General features: G+C 44.3%; 1 pseudogene; it reads right to left on the bottom strand.

The window, feature by feature from the left end:
* Nucleotides 1-8,496: 8,496 nt before the first annotated feature.
* On the bottom strand, nt 8,497-8,673 carry LOC126534978 (U2 spliceosomal RNA; annotated as a pseudogene).
* Between the last annotated feature and the right edge of the window lie 424 nt (nt 8,674-9,097).

Genomic DNA, 9,097 nt, shown 5'->3' with positions numbered 1-9,097 from the left:
TCTACTTTCCCTCTTACCGCTAACTCATTGATCGGCTTGTTATTTATTTATTTATTTATTTATTTATTATACCCTCAGGGCCAAAGGCATTACAGAGGGGAGTGGGTAATATAGGTTACAAAGACAATAAATACAATACAGTGAATTTTGTTAGAACATAATTTCAACATTCTCCAAAACAAACAAAGGTTGTTAGTGCATCACGAAATCTTTGATTATCCTCAATGGCTGCAATATCGGGAGGGAGGCGGTTCCATTCGACAGATGTCTGGGGAAGGTATGACTGAAAACAAGCTTTAGTTTTGCACTTTTGGATGCCAACCTTGTGCCGATGATCAGTGCGATGGGAGATGTATTCCGGTGGTGAAATAAAATCGTCATGTAGCGTGACGTGATGATATACCTTGTGGAATAAAGTGAGGCGACTGATTTTCCGACGAGATTTTAAAGATGGGAGAGAGAGGTTAGTTTTCATGGCTGTGATACTTGCAGTACGGTTGTAATTTGAAAAAATGAAGCGAACGGAGTTATTTTGTATAAATTCAAGAGAATATATAAGATTTTCATTCCCAGGGTCCTATATAGATGATACGTATTCAAGTTTAGGTCGTATTAGTGATTTATAGAGTAGGAGTTTTAAGGACGAAGGAGCAGCAGAGAAGTTGCGACGTAAATACCCTAACATGCGATTAGCGTTATTGGTAACGTATTCAGTATGGGCGTTCCATGTTAAGTTTTGTGATATATGTACGCCTAGATATTTATATGATGCCACGGAATCAAGAGGAATGCCATTAAGACAATAAGAAGGGGGAGTGTTAGAGCAGCGAGAAACACGCATGAACTTACATTTGTTAATATTTAATTCCATTTTCCAAGTTTTACACCAGTTAGAGACCAAATTAAGATCGGTCTGGAGAGTATTAATGTCGTTGAGGTTACGTATTTCACGGAAAATGACACAGTCATCAGCAAAAAGGTGGCTGGCAGAAGATAGGGTGGACGGAAAGTCATTAATATAAATTAAGAATAGAAGGGGTCCGAGGAGGGATCCTTGTGGTGCATCAGATAGTACGTTAGTAAGCGGTGAGGTTGTGCCATTAGTGAAAACAAACTGCCAGCGGTTGAGAAGGAAAGATTGAATCCATCTAAAGACATGTGGATCAAGATTAAGATGACTTAATTTATAAAGCAACAATTGATGGCATACTTTGTCAAAAGCTTTCGCGAAATCTAAAAAGATGCAATCGGCGCAAGATGACTGGTCAAGAATGCAATGCAATTTATCAGTGAATGAGAGTAGCTGCCTTTCGCAGGAGTATGTTTGACGGAAACCATGTTGCGCAGAAGAAAAAAAAACAGTTATCATCAAGAAAGGTGGCGATGTGTTTAAAAATTATATGTTCTAGTAATTTGCAGCGTGTGCTAGTGAGTGAAATGGGACGATAATTTTGAGGCAAGTGCTTATTACCGGATTTGTGGAGTGGGACCACCTTCCCGATTTTCCAGTCGTTAGGGAGGCTTGATGAATCGAGCGACTGCTGGAACAGTTTTGTTAGTATAATAGAACTATAAGCGCAGGTACTTTTTAGGAATTTACAACTAATTTCATCACACCCCGGAGATGAATCGTGCTTCAAAGACTCGATTAATTTAGCAATGCCAGGAGCATCGATAGTTATTGGTGACATAATGGAAAATCTGTGATGCGGCATATCTGGAAGATCAACTGTCGTGATAGAGGAAAAGCTTTCAGTGAATGTTCTATTCAGTATGGTAGCACAAAGGTTATTTGGGATTATGTTGCCGGAGGTATCTTGCAATGTAATTAAGGGGTCGTGTGCAGGGTGTATAATGCGCCAGAACTTTTTAACATTTGTTTTCAAAATAGATGGTAAAGTAGAAGACAAGAAATTGTTTTTTGCAAGTTTCAGGCTTCTTGCGTATGTGTCAGAAGCAGTCTTGTATGTCGACCATCGCTCAATAGAAGGTGAAAGTTTTGCAAGACGGAACAGACGTTTCTTTTTGTTAGATAGTCGCCTGATGTATGAATTGTACCAGGGTGCTTGAGGGTTAGAGGTGACGACGCGCTTAGGAATATATTTTTCTGATAGTTGGTGTACCTTCGTTTTGAACAGTAGCCAATTTTCTTCGACAGAGCGGGTATCGAATTTAAAAAGAAAATGATCAAGAAATGTAGATAGTTCATTATTAATAGCGGCAAAGTTAGCCCGTTTGTAATCTAGGATGGTTTTCGTTATTTTATTCGTTTTAGGACGTGGCGTATTAATGACGAAATTGAGCAGAAGATGATCACTGATACCTGGCAGATATGTTAGATCTGTAGCTAGCTCTGGATTTGTGGTTATGATTAAATCTAGAGTATTTGCAGTACTTGTTGCAGTCCTAGTGGCTTGCGTTACCAACTGTGTTAGCGAAAACAATGTACATAGATCTAAGAATTCTTTAGCTTGGGACAAGGGCGGCGATGAATAAGGTGGTTGAGCAGTCCACAAGATACTTGGAAAGTTAAAGTCTCCGAGTATAAAGAGTGGTGATGCAGGATAGCGTATGCGAACCAAGTTTAAAGCATCATGGAGTTCGTTAGTAAATGTGGACGAATAGGATGGAGGGCGGTAGCACACACCAATGATTATTTTCAGATGATTGATGACTACCAAAGCGAAAACTAGCTCCAACTCGCTGCAGGTTCGAATGCACGTAGAAGGAATATCTTTTGAAATGGCAAGCAGAACACCACCGCCACGTCTTGCCGTCCTATCGGAACGATACATCGAGTAAAGATGAGCGTCGTGAAAGATTTCAAAATCAGACACGTGCGTTGGGAGCCAGGTTTCTGTTAGTGCAATAATGTGAGGTCTACATGTATCAATGACGGAAGATAAGTTAGTTTGTTTATTAAGAACGCTTCTGACGTTGGTATAAAGGACAGACACATTAGATAACTTCCCACCGCTCTCGCGATTCCCTATGATACAACTTGCGATGCAGACTCGGTATGTAATCCACTGGCTTCGCCACGGGTGACAATCCCATTGGCAGTGTCACCGGTCACTGTCCCCTGCACACCATGTTCGTCACGTGTCACGACCTCGTCGACAGTACCAGTGATTGCGTTATACATAAAGCATCTGCTTTTGAAGCAAAGCTTGTTGTATCGCAGTTTAAAAGAGCGAGGGCCAGCGTGGGTGCTACCAAATTCAAACAGTTTTTGTCGAGCCAAGCGTGTTGCAGGCGAGAAATCTTCACTGATAGTGATGCCTTTTGATTTGAATTCATTACGTAAGGAGAGTATCTTTTCTTTCATTTTTGATTCGGTGAATTTGGCTATGACAGGACGACACTTATCATGTGAAAAAATGCCCAGGCGGTGTGCATGCTGGATTAAAGTACCAGAGCACGAGTCGACGACCTCAGTCAATGCTTCCAATAGCTTAGATTCGGTATCCGCCCAGGACTCCTTAGCATCTGATATACCCCGAAAGATTAAGTTGTCACGGCGTGATCTATCTTCAGCTTCGTCAAGACGAGACTGCAGAGAATCATTTCGATTGCGCTGCTGATCCATTGATTTCTTTAAGCATGAAAGTTCTTGACTAATGCTGTCAAATTTCGTGGCCCTCTCCTGTTTCCAGTTTCTTCCGTTCCCTCGTCAAGTCCATGCTAATTCGAGTTCTTACCATCCTATGGTCACTGCAGCGCACCTTGCTGAGCACGTCCACATCTTGTATGATGCCAGGGTTAGCGCAGAGTATAAAGACTATTTCATTTCTAGTCTCGCCATTCGGGCTCCTCCACGTCCACTTTCGGCTATCCCGCTTGCGGAAGAAGGTATTCATTATCCGAATATTATTCTTTTCTGCAAACTCTACTAATAACTCTCCTCTGCTATTCCTAGAGCCTATGCCATATTCCCCCACTGACTTGTCTCCGGCCTGCTTCTTGCCTACCCTGGCATTGAAGTCGCCCATCAGTACAGTGTACTTTGTTTTGACTTTACCCATCGCCGATTCCACGTCTTCATAGAAGCTTTCGACTTCCTGGTCATCATGACGGGATGTAGGGGCGTAAATCTGTACGATGTTCAATTTGTACCTCTTATTAAGTTGAGCAGCAAGACCTGCCACCCTCTCGTTAATGCTATAGAATTCCTCTATGTTACCAGCTATATCCTTATTAATCAGGAATCCGACTCCTGGTTCTCGTCTCTCTGCTATGCCCCGGTAGCACAGGACGTGCTCGCTTTTTAGCACTGTATATGCTTCTTTGGTCCTCCTAACTTCACTGAGCCCTATTATATCCCATTTACTGCCTTCTAACTCCTCCAATAGCACTGCTAGACTCGCCTCCCTAGATAACGTTCTAGCGTTAAACGTTGCCAGGTTCAGATTCCAATGGCGGCCTGTCCGGATCCAGGGATTCTTAGCACCCTCTGCTGTGTCACAGGTCTGACCGCCGCCGTGGTCAGTTGCTTCGCAGCTGCTGGGGACTGAGGGCCGGGGTTTGATTGTTGTATTCATATACGAAGTAGACTACATTGTGTTCTAAAGGAACCAAATATTAAACATGGGAAGTTTCGGGAACCTTTATTCAGCCAACGCGGCCCAAATGCGAAACATACTTTGGAATCCCTGACGTCACGCCGACGTACCGGCGCTGGGGTTTCGGCGCGAAATTCAAATACTGATACTTGGACCTTCATTTTCGCCTATAATATAACTATTTTTTTAAATGACTGCCTGCAGGGTTCTCAAACAATGCTTCATTAGTCTGAACTGATTTATTGTTTCGCTTTAGTGTCCCTTTCATTAGAATACGTCACGGTCACTGTGGTGTCATTTTTGTGTGCTCTCTGGCGAAATTCTCCATCACAAGTATGCCGCTACTAGTGTCCTCGTTGCTACCTTACATGTCCACGGTTGGCCAACACTCCGCAAACGCGATTATGTTTACGGACAAGCTGAAAGTTTCTAATTCCCGCGCCCTCGCCCTCCCATAGCCCTTTTTTTTTGTGTACTCGACTTGTTTTCGTCGTTCCTGCCAAATGGTGGAAACAGAAGTAAAAAAAAAACTCAATGCCTTTCTACTCTGTGAAGAAGGATGACCAGCGAAGCTGCATATGAGGGCCCCTTAATGGTGAACTGCACCTCCGCCGCGGCTCGGCCGGGTATTTCACTATCTCCGGGATCGGTCCACGTATAAAAAAAATGTTGGGCTACGCGCAAAAGCGATCCACCGAATCATAGCCAAAGACAGCTTCGCTGTAAAAAACATCGGTCATCGAGCTGCGGACAAACTGGACCCTGTGCATAGTATAGTGCGCTGAGTACATAGGTACACACACGGCCACTTCATTGAAGGCATCTACCATGTTTGACGCAATGTTCGTTGTGTTAGCAAGGACAGAATAATTGTTGTTCTTGTCTCTCAGTGACTTCCGCAAACGACTAGCTCGTACACGGGCTTTGAGCCGATGGTCCAAGTCTTTTTATGAAGAACCGGAAGCAGGGGAACCGACGGACCCAATTTTTGTAAGTCACAACCATATGAAGCCAAAAGTAATGATGCCAAGAAAAGCATAGTAAAATGACTTGAGGTTTAATTGAATTACACGAATGGCCAGCCAAAGGGAAATGAAAGTGGACAAAAAAAGAACGACTGGCTGCGGGTCGGAGCCCAACCTCTAGCCTACGCACTACGTGAGAGCCACGGTGACGGCTGTTCCCACGTCCGCATCCTTGGGCATTTTTTGCATGTGCACAAGATCTAACCCGGGCAGTGTTAGCCAGCACCACTCGTGACGGATGTGGCAGATCCTTTCGAGCACAGGCGTCGCGCGCTGCGCGATTATTTAGGGGAAGGCCGCTGGCCAATAAACCCTGAATAAATACTTAACGGCCTTTAAATTACGAGGAGTCAAGCCGGAATTATGGCAGCATAATGTTGTCTTTCTTTCAATGGACTGCGCAGCGCTTTGAAATAACATAATGGAAATTTGACACGTTCGTCAGCAGAAGATATCGTGACTACGGGTGTTATAACATAGAGCCCACTGCGCTACAGTGGAGGGCACAGAGGAATTGCATTTACCCATGCACCAGTACCACACTCAAGGATAGCCAAAGCCGCGCCTTGAGTGCCCATCATGAAAAAATATATTCCTCACCAGCGAGAATTTTATGCGTATGCCACCACACTGCCCCTTACCTCCTGTTTCCAACCTTCGATTCTATCCTACACCGGACCAGCTTTTTCTTGTCAAGGCCCGTCCGGGTTGCGCAGGTGAATTGCGCAACCCGGACGCTTGTATGCCTCGACTCCCTATCTCTCTTTTCTTTCTTTCTTTTTCGCTCAAAGGTTTCCCCTTCTTGCTTTCTGTCTATCTCTCTCTACATACCGAAATGCATGGAAAAGTTCAGCAGGATGCCCTGAACTGAGGGTTCCTTATTGTAACGATTCATATAGAACCAATTAATGTTTTCATTCAGTTGGCAAACTGAATGGCAACTACTAGACAAAGCATAGCCGAAACTTCGAAGCTGAGACCGTGTTTGTGAATGTCGCCGTAAGTCTTCTAACCTTCGTCGAATTCAAGCTGTTCGGGCCGCCAGATGCAAATCTCATTCAAATAAAAGGGAAAAGACAAGAGTAAAGAGCCTGCAACAAGCTAATCATGCTTACCAATTACGAAGCCGCGTTTGACACAGCCACTTTCATCTGTCGAAACTCCAACACGCCTGTCAGAGGAAATGTCCTGTTTGTCATCCTTCCTTCCTCAGTCTGTAAGCTGTCTAGCAAGACGTTTTATATATTTACTCAAAATTTTAATTGAGTGATTACACGCACGTTTCTATATCCACTTCAATGTTTGTGTAAGCTGCGAATTTGCACTACTCTAATGCTGCCTTCTGTTTTGCTCTTCCGTTGTTTTCCTTCCGACTCACATCCAAATTCTGTATTTGTGTATGGCCAACGACCTTATTGACTCTCGGTCCATTTACTGTGTAGGCATTTCATAGTATTGGAAAACAAATAAAGCTAACTTGATTCGATCTTTATCTCAGGATAAGAGGAAAAGAACGCTGGCGCATTTGCGGCGCTGGGACAGATTATGGAGATACTAAAACGATAGCAGCATAATATATTCAAGTTGGGTTGGAATGAAACATGGCACGTGGAAACGTGGGTACCTTGCACAGCGTCCACTGGGAAACTTTCGTGTCTTTGTAATTAGCTAATCCCTACTGGAAGGTTCCACATTTCATTCCAATAATTACATATTCCGTACAATACTTAAGCACGCAATGGTCATTCCATATAAATGTCCTGCGATTTTCCTTAGAATTGTATGGAAAGTATGCGGAGTTACTGTGCTGCATACGAAACCGTTACAGTAGGGAATGATGCTATACACGAGAGAGAGAGAGAGTCACAAAGAGGAAACGGCACGTAGGTGAACCAAGAACCTGCCCGGTATGATACCCTACACTTGTGGAAAGAGATAGATCAAAAAACGGAAAGATAAAAAAAATCGAGACAGTCAGTGGGAATACACTCACACATGGAAGTTCACTAACTGTCGATCAGAAGCGTTTGTACAGTCTAGCCACCTCTTAAAAGTGAAATACATTTTTTTAATAGCCTTGTGTATGCAATAGTGCATACACAAGGCTGAATCCTGGGACCTAGGTCCCAGGATTTAACAAAAGACACTAATCAATCAAATTCTAGAGTTTTACGTACCAACACAAAATTATGATTCTGAGTACTCCGGAATAACTTTTGACCGCCTGGGCTTCTTTAATAACGTGCCCCTAAATCTAAGTGCCCGAGCGGTTTCGCATTTCGCCCCCACCGAAATGCAGTCGCCGAAGGTAGGATCCAACCTACGACCGCGACCTCATCGCAGCGCAAGGATCTAACGCCGAGGATACTGCGGCGGGTATCCTAGGATCTTTTCTTTCCCTCCGAATGCAGTCTTTCATCGAAGCGGTTGAGACTAGCTGGCAGAGGCGCATCGTTGAGCATCATAAGATAGCCAGTGGCAGAAAAGGCTAGCTAGCGTTTCGTCATACCTGCAAAAAAAAAAATTGCACATGGCGCTGATGGCCATTCTTATTCGGATATGAGGATATACAAGAAGTTAACCATGTATCGCAAAGTCCATTTAGAACCCCTCGCAATTCGGTGTATTTTTTTTCACACGGTGTAGCTGTAAGCAGGGGAGTGAAGGTGTCGAACAAAAATTTCGCACGAGGCCTACTTTATTCCATCTACGAGTTCATGAAGGCAATGAAAAATTACTTGGAAAGGTGAGGCAGCTTACGTCGCTTTTAATCAATAATTCTGCGGAATCGCATACATCCAAGAACACTTTTTGTGCGCGTATAAGCTTTTACAGCGTAGCTGTATATGGCTAGGTTCTGGAAAAAAATTGCGGGCGTCTATCAAGTCGTGTAATCGAGAATTTCTCCCCTTACGTGGGCCAATTCCGAAGATATTGCTATACCGGGCCGACCTACATCGGAGGTGAAGCAGGCTTTAAGCACTCCCCCAACTTGCAAAAATAAGTTTCATATCTTAGGTCCAAATACAACTCGCGTCAGATATTAAGCCGACAAGGCATGCTACACTTTGACCCGCGTCACCCATGTCTACGTTCGTACCGCCCCGCCCTCTCTTTGTCGGCGTTCCAAGCGCTTGCGTATCTGCTTTCATTTCCTTCCGCTCTCCCGTGGTGGCGGTCCCGTAAGCGTGCTGCCCGCCAAGACCGCGAGGCGGAAATACGAACCATCCATGCGGCCCCGATCCCGCAAACTTGGAACGTTTCACCCAACGGCTAGGCTTCAGAGGGAGTTTTTGAGGAACCAATTTTGGGCGGCCCGTGTTGTGTGTAACCGCTTGTGGTTTTCGAGTGACCTCACAATCATTACTGCACTGCGAGACGTCGACCAACGCACGATCGCCTTTGCTACGGTGAAGCAGTGTATGCCTTCAGAGTGTGGTGAGGTGCGTGTCTGTTCTACGTGCCAAAAATGTGTCGTGCCACATTTTACACAAAGACAAGGGCATGTGT

This window comes from Dermacentor andersoni, chromosome 7 (assembly GCF_023375885.2).
Source record: "Dermacentor andersoni chromosome 7, qqDerAnde1_hic_scaffold, whole genome shotgun sequence".
NCBI lineage: Eukaryota > Metazoa > Arthropoda > Arachnida > Ixodida > Ixodidae > Dermacentor > Dermacentor andersoni.
This window is presented reverse-complemented; position numbering and strand designations above follow the sequence as displayed.